Source organism: Echiichthys vipera, assembly GCF_963691815.1.
Source record: "Echiichthys vipera genome assembly, chromosome: 8".
NCBI classification, from domain to species: domain Eukaryota; kingdom Metazoa; phylum Chordata; class Actinopteri; order Perciformes; family Trachinidae; genus Echiichthys; species Echiichthys vipera.
Genome location: NC_139833.1, coordinates 7,924,723 through 7,937,717, shown reverse-complemented (window position 1 = coordinate 7,937,717; position 12,995 = coordinate 7,924,723). Strand labels below are relative to the sequence as shown.

General features: G+C 42.1%; 1 protein-coding gene across 1 annotated transcript in view; it reads right to left on the bottom strand.

The window, feature by feature from the left end:
- Positions 1-12,995, bottom strand: part of iglon5 (IgLON family member 5) — a 97,905-nt gene that overhangs the window by 83,542 nt on the left and 1,368 nt on the right. The gene's annotated exons all lie outside the window — the stretch shown is intronic.

Genomic DNA, 12,995 nt, shown 5'->3' with positions numbered 1-12,995 from the left:
TTACCTCCTGTAATGCAGTATTCTTCTCACCTTCCACTTACGCACAGGCAGGAGTCAGTACAGGTGCTGACTCTCCCTAACCTTCTCTCAAACAGGGCAGTTCCCTAGAATCCATTAAGTCACTGCTGTTAATGTTGTTGTTTTTTTAAAGCGGGGAGTGTGTACGAAATGATTTATACATGTAAAATCAAATCAATCAGATCTATGTCTTTAAAACGGTTGGCAAGTGTTTTCCCCCTTAGCCACACCCAATGCCAATCCTGTTTTCACATACTTTTGCACAGGAATACAAACATGTTACCAGATGTTAGCAAAAATGTGTCGAATTTTATCAAAATCTGAGCGAGACATTTGACACGTTATCTTTGAGTTTAAAAGTGTGACCTTTATTTATGTGTAATCTGTATGGCTAGTTCCTAACTGTAATGAGTTAGCTAGTTCGTGTGTGTGTGTGTGTGTGTGTGTGTGTGTGTGTGTGTGTGTGTGTGTGTGTGTGTGTGTGTGTGTGTGTGTGTGTGTGTGTGTGTGTGTGTGTGTGTGTGTGTGTGTGTGTGTGTGTGTGTGTGTGTGTGTGTGTGTGTGTGTGTGTGTGTGTGACGTAAGGCTGGGCATTAACTCAACATTACTCTATCTCAACGTTTGGTGGGATTTGACCTTGACGATATATTCATGTTGTGATATCATTTAACAAAATGCCTTTGTAAAAAATAAGGCGACTTTAGTAAAAAACAAATTAAATGGCAAAGTTTTGTGTCGGTAAACCAGTTTTTCTGATGTGATGCATAGAAGTTGATTTGATTATTTATAGAACATTTTACATGCATTGTCATATAAAGACAAGGCTATTGGAAAAAAGATTATTTTGACTTTGATAACGGCGGCATTGCCCTGCCCTAGACTCATTTCAGCATCATGTATTCAACAACACCTGCTGTGATATACCATTTATATGACAGACTGTTAGACGGTGTCATCTTTAATGAGCATGGCATGAATCAAGTTGTTCATATCATTCCTATTAAACCTGCCGCAAAGGGAGTGCCTTACAGTGGTCACCACAGCAGGAGAGGCACAGCCTTTCATACTTTGTTAGTTGAGAAGATGTGATGTTCCCCAGGTATTCAGGGTACACTCAGAACGTTGACATCTCTGATAGTACTTTTTATCACATATGTCCATATCCCTGTAGGCCCCTAGTTGCCCCAGAAAAGGCAAACGGATGGCCTTGGGTTGTGCGCTTGTGTCTTTAAGTGTGACCTGAGAGCAGGAAGAATGGGTGAGTGGGCACAGTCGGATGGCCGGGGGGCCTCTGGGGGTGAGCACCAAAGCATAACTTATACAACACAAACTGGCTGGGTTTTACATTAGAATACACGCAACACTACTGTAATGCAATTCTGTCCACTTCAGTGTTGTGACAGTGTAATTGCTGCTCTCTGAATTGAAATGTTGCAGTTTCAAAGACAGTTTTCAAAGCCATTCCGTCTATATGACTTGACAACTTGTGTTGTGCAATCTTAGCGTTGAGTCTGTGCAGCACACTTGAATAAAAGAGAGTCTCTGCTCATTTAGAAGTCCCTGCTTTAAGGGGGGGGGGAAAGCACTGTGCTACATCAAGCTGCACTGTCAAAACGCTGACAACAGATATCTATATATTTGAGAATAAAAACCTTGCTGTGATGAAGGGAGCATAAATGAGCCATTAAATGACCGACACTGGCGAAAGCGTTTCTTACTCAGAACATGATATCAAACACATTTGCTCAAGTGTAGAGTATCATATTCAGCACTATTCTATAGTTAAGAGGCAAAACAGGCTTCAATCAAGTGCAATCCATTACACATATGATGTCATTTCTTTAATAATTGAGCCTTAAGGCTAGCCTTTCCCTGCCATAACTCTTCAGATTAATTCAGCACACAAAACCAGTCCAGTAAGAAAATCTAATTAAAGGAAAATCAATCGCACTCGCAGAAGTCCATCCAACATGTTCTGGATTTGTAAAATGCTCCATGGAGCTGAAATGAAATGCAATTCTTTGCTAAAACTTTTTTCCCGCACTGTAGTCGATCAGGTGGTATCTTTCTGTTCTATCTCCCATCAAGGAAAATCTTAATAGAAGCCCAACGTCAATAAGGCTTGATCATGATGGATTCAAGAGAGGATCAATCACGTCGGCCTGATTGAGAAAACACCTGCACTGTCTGCCCCACATTTGTCATGTCTGATTTAGCTGCCTCCCTGCAGTATACAGATCAATTCTGATTACAGCTGTCAAACACAAAATAACAAACAAAGGTAACTGCAGGTTTGATAAAGCAGACATTTACAATAAATAGGCCAACATGACGCTTAATAACAAGTGTTAAATTGGGTTGTTTATCTTCCATGCTTCAAATATCATTGATTTAAATCTTCAATATTGTGGGTCTTGGCCTGACATCAGCCTGAGTCTATTCTGATGCTTTGCAAATCTTTTCATCTTGAACCTTTTCGTGTTTTATATTGTATTGTCATAGGATGTTCTCATTCACTGTTCATACACATAAGAACATAATGTAATGCACTATGGAATCCACATTTTTTACTGTTGAAATTCCATGTGACATACTGGTCGGTGTTTTACAGTGGTAAACAAACATCATATTACAAGATATCATAAGACACCGTGAGACATCATAGAAATTTCTCAGCATACCTTTTCATGAGATATTTTACAAACCCAGTTTCACAGCAAGCCTGTGAATGTTCTCATTCGTCAAGGTCATCGTTATCCCCAAAGCAATTTCAGTCAAAAGCAACTGGACTTGGTTATTTGTGTAGGAAGACGTTTCACCTCTCATCCAAGAGGCTTCATCAGTTCATGTACGCATCTGACCAGGCTGGGACTGGATCAGGACCAGGACCAGGACCAGAACCAGGCTGGGACTGGTCCAACTAACTGGTGTGGAGATCCAGGTGTTTAACCTCTCACAAGGCCGATGATGTCACTGGAACCCTTTGTGCTCCAAGTGCCAAGAACTGCCGTTAGAGTGACAGTCGTTGGTGGGAAGGTGGTGTGGACTTCGTTAGTGCTCTATTGAGTCTTAACGACCTTCGTTGGAGTCATAGGAGGCCATTTGTGAAACGTTGGTTTTTTAAGGTTTATCACCATTTCACAGCAACCCTGACCCTAACCCAACGGCCGTCGTTAGAGTGGCAGTCGTTTGTGGGAAGATGGGTTCGACTTTGTTAGTGCTCTATTGAGTCTTAACGACAGCCGCGTTGCAGGTTCACAGCATTCACTAGAATATCATATTTCGTAAGACATCGTAAAAAATATGTATTTTTGGGCAAACGTTTTCATATGAGATACGAACCTGTTGACCGTCACATCATCCACATGTCTAGATCTTCAATATTAAAATACAGTTTGTTGCTTTTCATCCAGTCCATCAGAGAAGTTTTGTTTTTAAAGGGATAGTGAAACAACTCGAGTGGAACCTAAATCAATACATTCGTTTCTGCAATGCCAACAATTCCAATAACTCTATCTGTGTCTCAAAATACAGTAGTTGTTGTCAGGTATAGATATTGATTTGTCAGCAGAAATATGTTATATTAGAGTACTGTTGCCCAACATTAAGCAGCTTATTGCCCTTTTCTGACACCTTCATTATTTCCTAATGGAATTGGAGGTCTACTGGCCAGATAAAGGTCACATTGATACAGTCAGTACCCCCTTGATGGGGAGAGTGTGATGTTTTGCTGCTGTAACAAAATGATTTCACAGTCATTTTGAAAGGGGAGTTTTTCTTAAATTTTTTAGCACTGTATTTGATCAGGATATGAAGCATAACATAACCCAGAACACGTGTGGAAGGTTATGTTCTGGGAATAATTTGCATTGATACATTTAAGTATGCTCCGTTACAGGAATAACTGCTGCTACTAGGAGTAAACAGCAGCTCAACAAGAACAGAATGATGAGTAATTTTAATTGGAAATATGACTTGAATCTGTGGAATTATATTATGCATTTTAATGAGTTTAATTTGGCAAAATTCCTCCGTAGTTAGTGCTGCTCCAACAAAAGAGGAAAGGGAAAAAAAATATCTGACATGTTTTTAAAATGAACCACAGCCTTGAAATGTCTAAAGAAAAAGAACTTTTGAGCAGATTTTGGAAATCACACTGGAACCCCGAGAATGATATAACACAACAAATTAGACGAGCACTCTTCACCCGCATCTCTCAATGAATAAAGGAAACTCAGATTGAATGAAACACAATTTAAAAGCACACCATATCCTTGGAATGTCTTAAATAATATCTGAGTTGAATATTGTGCTCACAACGGCCCCCGTGCAGGTCGCAGCACTAATGGAATTTCACTCACTGCATCACAAAACTGGGAAGAGCTGCACAGGCTTTTAGCGTCATCCAACCCCACATCTAATTACTGAAATATCATAACACAACAACACGGCAGCCTCTCCTCCCAAACCCAATTAATGGCTTATTGCTAAACAAATGTTTGATGAAATCTCACCTAACATCCCAATTATCTCAATAGCAAGAGAGTATCACAAATATATTTTGTTCAAAAAAACACTACTGTGATCTACTGCTTCAAAATGTGTGCTGCAATTTTAAACACCTGTTACCCAAAGGACACGGTGAAAGGAATCAAAGACACTCTGGAACATTTTCTGTAAGTCCATTTATGGACTGTCACAGCCAAATCCTTGGTGAAATTCTGCTTAACCGAGTCTCACTGTCAGGAATATGGACACTTTATTACAAGGAAATCCCATCGGCACCTTTGCAGCTGGAGCAGGAATCACGTACCAGACTTAAACAACAGGACAGTTGTGGCACATCTATAAAATTTCAACATAAGCTCTGAGTGTAAGGCGATATCTATGCCAAGCTTGGACTACTACTGGGCATCGGCACAGTTTGTTTTCCTAATTACAGTATGTAGTTTTCCACCAAAACATGCAATGTTAATATTTGATTGCTGGCAATTTGAAAGAGTGTCTAAATATAATATTTTATGTAAACTGTGGATTCTTGACAAGCTCCAAACCACTCATTATGATGTGGGTGCACTGCATGAGTGTCTTATTAGAGGTGTGCTGCATGCCTTGCTGGAATGACTCCCTAACCAGTGGCATAGCACATTAGCGCCGACTCCTTAATGCTGAAATATCACACAACAACTGACCCTGAAACAATTCTACTACTCCCACTCACAGTAATATCACCCAAACACAGATTTCATTGGCAGGATAAACCGGCCGTGATTTTTATTCCACCTAATCATCTGCCTGCAAAATCAATCCATCTCGATCGCTGCATGTTGCGGGTCTTTGAATCCCTCCACCCTTCCTCCCTCACACCATCTGTCTCTCTTCCCTTGCTTCCTCCCAGCAGCCCTCCTTCAATCATTTTTTCATAACTCCTCCATCTCTCTAGCCTGTCCACTCTCATAAGCTCTCTCTGTCTTTTCCCTCCCGCTGCTTCTCACTCCCTGTATTATACATACACACCCCTCTGTAAATGCTGCATGAAGTGTGCATATTGTGTGTGCAAATTTCACAGCGCTGAGGACATATCTAATGGTTGGAGCATGGTGGCACTGACACTGCCACGCCTGCAGCAGCAACACGTTAGCCGTCTCAGCTGCTGACCGGCTCATTATCATTTAGAACTGCATGCTGCACAAACTACACACCCACACGGTCTGTCGCTAACTCCTGACAGGAATTAGAATAATGTCAAAGTGAGGGAGAGAGAGATTCTTACAGACACCACTGGGGGTGTAAAGCACATGTTTTATCATGATACGGTATAATGTAGATTCTTTGGATAACGATACAGATGCTGATATCCAAAGGTCTACCACGATACAGTTTAGATCAATTTGCCCATTTAACATAATCAGTTTATATCAGTTGACAAAAAGCAGCTAAAATATAATTTGACCATATTATGACAGAGCTCTTTCAGTAATTTAAATGAAAAACAAACTAGTTTTTAGTGAAAACACTTTTTTTTCTCCCCTGGAACTTCTAAATAAAGGCATATCTTAAAGATATGTATCGATATTTTTCAACTTTATCGATGATATTGGACCATTGAATCAATATCAGTCCGGATCCACGTATCGTCACACCCCTAGACACCACAGAAAATCAGAAATTCATTATGTACTGCCAACATCCAGGGACACAGCCTCTGGTATGCATTTTTTTTTTGTCTCCATAGAAGAAAATGTTGGTATGTAGTGCTCGTTAGCACACTGTGTGTCGCTTCTCCACCCTCACTCATGCCTTCTCTCTCTGTCTATTAAAGTCTGGGACACAATTATCCCCATTCTCTGCCTCTCTCTTTCACCCTCCATCTCTCTTGCTCACTGTGAATGAGAGTCTGGAACACAATTACCCCTGTTCTCTCTCCCTTTCTTGCACTTTATCCATCCCTCCCTCTCCCGGTCTCTCTCTCCACCTCTTATGGCTTCAGGAGAAGTCTGTGAAGGGAGCAGCTGCTGAAATATTTATTGATCTGTTTTCCACAGTTTTATTTATTTCCCTCTCTTCCCTCTTGCCCTGCCTTCCCCTCTGCACAGACCCAGCAACACCTCCAGCACTAAGAGATGTCAGAGGAGGTGGAGGGGCTCAAAATCCACAACATGAAACCATTATTTAGCATTTGTTGCGCCCGGTAGTTTTACCCGTGTAAACAAAACAAGAGGCGTGAGGATGGGATGAAGGCAAATGTGAGAACAACAACAGCATCAGCTGCAGCGATAACAGATGTGTCACGGATTGAGCCGTGAGACAGGTGGATTGTTTGGTATATTTTGATGATCCGCTACAGGGGGTTGTTGACAGGAAACACCAAGGTACTGCTCTTCGTTTTTCAGCGTAAAGAAGTTGTACACAACTGCAGGCTATTGAAGTAGTAGTAGTCATGGCAACAATGCCCTGAGCAATTATAATTACAATGGCAACAGTGTTAGTACTGGACTAAATGGATTCACTGATGAATCTGACGTTATCTCTGCGTAATTAAAGGGCTTCCACGCAATCGTACGTCCCCGTGGTAAATATCAGCGCAGTTAACCAGGAGTTTTGAGGTTACTCCTATGGCGAGCCATTCAGCAGTCGTTTGAAACTAATGTTCTTCTCCAGCCTTCTGTTGTACCACAAATGATTAAACTTCCAGCCCCCCCCCCCCCCCACACACACACACACACACACACACACACACGCACGCACACACCACACAAGGGAAGGATCACACACATAAACACATGCACACTCTGAGACACAAGAAAACACACAAAAAGCTAAGTCCCATCACCAGGCATGGCCTGCATTAGTGCCTAAGACTTTTCCATTGATTTGCCGGCGAGCTTCTTGTCTTTTGGTAATGAGGACAGGGAGGGAAGCGGGACCCTCGTCCCTCCCGGCTCCCCTAGGACAAGCCGCCTGCACTAATCTGAATTGTGTTTCCAATGATGCTAACTCCCTGGCACAAAAAAGACTAGAAGGAAGAGAAGGAGAAAAAAAATCACACAGTGCTCTCTCTCTCTCTCTCTCTCTCTCTCTCTCTCTCTCTCTCTCTCTCTCTCTCTCTCTCTCTCTCTCTCTCTCTCTCTCTCTCTCTCTCTCTCTCTCTCTCTCTCTCTCTCTCTCTCTCTCTCTCTCTCTCTCTCTCCCCTATACCAGTATTCAACATCTGCACATCTCCAAAAAAGAAAACATCTCTTTTTCTGCCTCTCTCTTTTCCCTGCAGATAGCTCAATCTGCAGTGTGGACTGAAGCCTTGACAACCAAAGGGAAGAAATTTGCACTGTGCTGAGACTTATTCGATTTTCTCTATATGAACACTATTGAAAAGACATCAATGAGAGTTGTTAATATCCATACTATGATGTGTGTATGTATATACAGTGTATATATATATATATATATATATATATATATATATATAAATATATATAGGTCCTCTCATCTCTCTCGTGCCTTGGTCCATTGGCTTTCCATTGATTTACTGCTTGCACCTTTGGAGGGGGAATTTTCGAAATTCATCTTCCCAGTGGTCCATGTAAAGGAGCTATTCCACTGTGTGTGTGCGTGTGTGTGTGTGTGTGTGTGTGTGTGCGTGTGTGGTGGTTGATGTGAGTACATGAGCCACCACTTATCCGTGCTCGTACAGCCACTCTGCTCCCTCTTGAATGGTCCTTCCCCAGCACTAAATAAAACATAGACTTTTTTTTTCATTTCGTAAAGTGAGAACACACAGCCAATGTTCATATTCACACCCAGATCGTCGCAGGTCTTTACACTGGAACTGGGACTGGGGGAGGTTGTAACGAAGCAAATTACTACAGTAATTAAACACAGTATAACTACCTGTCCCGAGCTGAAAGCTGCCCTAGTTCCTTTCCATTACACTGAACTCCATATATTATAACTGTAATTATAATTGCAAACAAGCCTTGCTGTAATCATTATTTATGACACTGACACTATGTGTAATTGCCAGCCCCCCGAACCAATATGTCTGGCCTAGTGAAGTGTTTATCAAAACTGACAGGTGAAATCTCAAGGGCAGCGAGGTGGTGCAGCACCCGCCTAGCGTCCGCAGCAACACTGTGGCTCACCATCCTCAAAGGATTTGAACCTATGACCCCTCAGTCACCGCTCTGGCCGGATAGCTGCTAAGGCTATGAGATGCAGAGTTGAGCTTCAGCCTGGCAGGTTACGGGGTCACCAGCACAGGGGTTATTCATCTCTGTCTAGCCTGTAATTGGAAATGCTGCAAAACCCACAAAGTGAGAGCGTGATATTGAACACAACTCAACATTTCTCTCTGTTCTGCTCTCTTTAGTATTGCCACCTGCCATCCCCTTGTATAATTTGAGTCACTACCTTTGGGGCAGAGGAATGGACTTGCCACAGCCAGGTGCAATAGATCCAAACATTTATACGTACATAAAGTACAATAAGCAAACTTAAAGATATAATCCGTAAGATATTCATCTAGTTAATTGTCTTTTAAGTTACGATCTATCAAAGAGCGAGTTAAAACAATGGTGATTGATCATATGATCCACTTGCAGAGTATTTCCAATCTGCCTGCCCTGTTGCGACATTCCCCTCCTAAAAGCAAATGCGCTGCGTTAGTCAACAGTCACTGTAGGTTATGCTGCATTGACTTCTACTCGGAAATTGGGAACTTCCAACTTCTGACAGGTAAAAGTGCATTGTATGGAAACTTCAAGGCTGAATTCCAAGTCAGGCTCACTCTTATGCGTCCAGGACATGAGGCTCGCCTGCAGTTACATCTTAACGCCAAAGCAGCAGTCAAAACAACTATCTCAATTCTTACGGATTTCAACTTTAATTTACAACCTTTGTAGTTAGAAAAAGACCCTGTCTTACTGTCCTATCATCTTAGGCTGGGCATACTCTATACGCTTTTAGTATGTAGGTGCTCACACTTCAAGTATCTTAATATATATTTACGATATATTTACGATGTCTGGGTCGACAGGTCTAGTTGTGGGAGGCAAGGGGTCTCCTGACTGCTCTGTTTGGACCCAGAGGGAGGGGAGCATCTCAGTCTCCCTCTCCCCCCTTTGTATGAGGTCATCTTTAGCTTGAAAACATCTGAATGGGAAACGTTTTACAGATGTTCTCTGTTTGCCCTATAAAAACTGTCCTCTGGGCGTATTCGACAAATTCCTCATACTTAACCACAGAGGGACTCCCAATCATCTAAGGACTTGTAGATGCGGTACTTTTTGTAGTTAACCTTTTTTATATGCAACAAGACGTGTCGGCATACTTTTTCTATATTACATCTTTATATCTACTACAACAATACACCTGACACTGTACAGTCCGATCATTAGGCCACAACCTCACTGAACGTCTGAAACAGACAAACAGCCCCTTGGCACCTGCAGACCATTCTGGCTGTTGACAATTGTAAATAAAGATTTGTTTAAAAGGTCTGAGGCAGGTAGAAGTTTTGTTGGTTTGTAATGTGGCACCACTAAGATTCACAATAAGCCTCTGTCCCCCTGTCTCATGATACATTTACGCTAACCCTAAAGATCTATGACAGACGGGAAACTTTTAGAAATGTCACTTCCTGTCCATCTCCCTATATGTTCCCCACATATCAGTTTAAATAGTACTCCTATGTGAGCTAATATTTTGTTTTATTTTGGTTTGTTTGTCTTATATTTTCTGTTTTCTCACCGAGTTTGTTTACCACTTTTCTTTTAAAGGACTCCAAATATTTCTGCTGCTTTAATATTAGAAAATCTGAATATTTTCCTCATGCGCTGGTGCCTTGAGACTCACAACACTTCCTTACTTCGCTACACCCAACAACACTGGATTATATCAAATTCAAGGTCTCACAACTCTTCTTCAGTATACCACGCTTTATTTGTCCATTCTGCCGTTATCATGGTCAAAATGACGTTTCCATCGTCATCAATTTATTTTTTCATCACCGCACCTGTCTCTGCTGGTCCTACGTCAAAACACGGCTAGATTTTCTTAAGGTACAATTTAAGCTTCACTATGTGTGAAGAATAGAAGGAATAGAGGGTGTTGGATGCATAGCACCACAGGCCACCACAGAGCAGCAAAAGAAATAAAAAAAGTGAAACCCAAGGGAAAAACAGACCACAGACCCACTCCAGGCTGGTTAAACCTCCTACCCTCGTCCCCCAGGCTCTTGAGACCACATCCAGGCCCTCTAACTCCAACACTTGCAGATAAATAAAACCTGCCAAAATGTCAGCGCAATTCTAAGCCAAACATGGAGAACAACAGCACACAGAAACCAGGGATTTCAAAGGGAGGGAGAAAAAGCAGAGTCCCCTCCAGAATAGGAGCGCAAGGCATCTGTTGATGCTGGCATCTCCCTTCACTTCATCTGCAAGCCAAGACTGGTGATCCAGTAGTGTGTGTGTGTGTGTGTGTGTGTGTGTGTGTGTGTGTGTGTGTGTGTGTGTGTGTGTGTGTGTGTGTGTGTGTGTGTGTGTGTGTGTGTGTGTGTGTGTGTGTGTGTGTGTGTGTGTGTGAGGGGGCAGGGATGAAAGAGGGTGGCTACGTGCTAACATGTGCAATGTGCATTGACCCCACTTGGCCTCCATATGTTGCTGAAACAAGAAGGATGGCGAGCTACAATGCAACCCCACCTGTTTTAACCTGTGTTCCTGCCTCGTATACTTCCTCTAACCAGAACCTCCATCACAGCAGTGCATGTTGTCGGAAGACCCATCTGTTGGACTATTTAAACATTAGTGACATACATGTGTAGACAAGTGTGAAAGTGGGATTTCTTGAAAAAAATTGCATCAATGGTTATCTGTCAGGCAGAAATCTGTTTCTTAAAGTCACACACTATCTGAATGTAACACTAAAATAATATCCTTCAACATGTAACTTTAAACGCCCTCTGCTGTGACCTATGAAGCCCCAAAAGCAGGAGCAATTTTTCTTCTCTTCTTTTCATCTTCACTTTTTCACCAAATCAATGACAGCATTCCTTTGAGCGCAGGGTAAATTGTTTTGTTTTTCGTGTGTGTATGCGTGTGTGTGTGTGTGTGTGTGTGTGTGTGTGGATACACTCAGCCTGAATGTTCCATAAGCTTCGGTGTCTCGTCTCAGAGATGAAACAGGTTTTCATTTATTGAGGACAGCTTGTGTGCCAGAAATACATGCAAAGATATTTCCTGCATGTAAGTGTGAATACTTGCTTGGTCATCCGCCTGTCAAGAGTCACAGTTCTTAGATATTTTAAGAGAAAGAAAAGGGAGAATACATGTGAAAAGGGAAAAGCTGGCCATCGCACCCATGAAGTGGTTTGTGGCTTCACATGCCAAACCAGTAGGAAACCTTTGACTAGCATAATTGTGTGTTGCAGCGTAGAAAAAAAAAGGTTTTGTACCTGGTTGGCATGCCATTATACAGCTTTGAAGCACCTTTTACTATTTGTTTCTGAGGGTATGAAAGATAAAATGGTGCTCTCTCTTAATAAATGTTTGTTGTGCATAATGCACAATGGCTAATTAAGTGATAATAACTGTCAAGAGGAATGACTATATTCAGGTGGATAAAATACAGTACAGTCATCAGGGGATCTTCTTCATCATTAACCAGGCAATAATAACTCACACACAATCTGCTAAGCAATGGGGATGAAGCATTTAAGCAACCACATAACACACTGGCCAGACTCTTAGAGCCATTATTTCACTGCTGCATGATTCATCATGCCCTTTTAACAGCCATGTTCTTCCTTTAAAATGCATGCTTTCCAACTTAAAAGACGGACGTGTTGTGGATCAACTCAGAGCAGCAGACGAGATGCCTCTCCGAGATGACTTTGATTCACATGTGCTGCAATGTGCACAACTCACATCAATATCCAATCACTCCCCAACAGCAGCTTACATGATTGGGCACACCTTCACATCGCAAAAATCCACAGGTTACAAATTCAGAGGGCTGAAAGCTGAAATGAGGCTCAGTGTGGTTGTGGGGTTGGTTTGTGTGGTGCTGAGCACATTGTGTTTGTGTGCTGTGTACGTCCTGCAGGGCTGCCCGTCTGCTCTCTGCCTGGTGTGGAGAAGGGGCTTGCTGTGGCAAGCCAACCATGACCAGCTGGGCTCTCCTGCCCACAAGGAGCTCAGGAGCAGGAGGCTGTAGCCCCTCTGCATCTGCACGTTGTTAACCTCACATCTTATTGCACTGACACATCAATTATTGTTATTAAGGGCCAGAGTAATTTATTTATATACTGATTTCCCACAGGATGAAGGCAGGACTAATTGAGCCAGGTGCGTGTATTTGTGTATGTGTGTGGGGGGAAATTAGAGCACATGGCGAGAATGCCATGCAAAACTAATATATGATGGGACATCCCATAGCATGGTGGGAGTATTAATGGATGATGAAAAATGCAGAAGGATTTT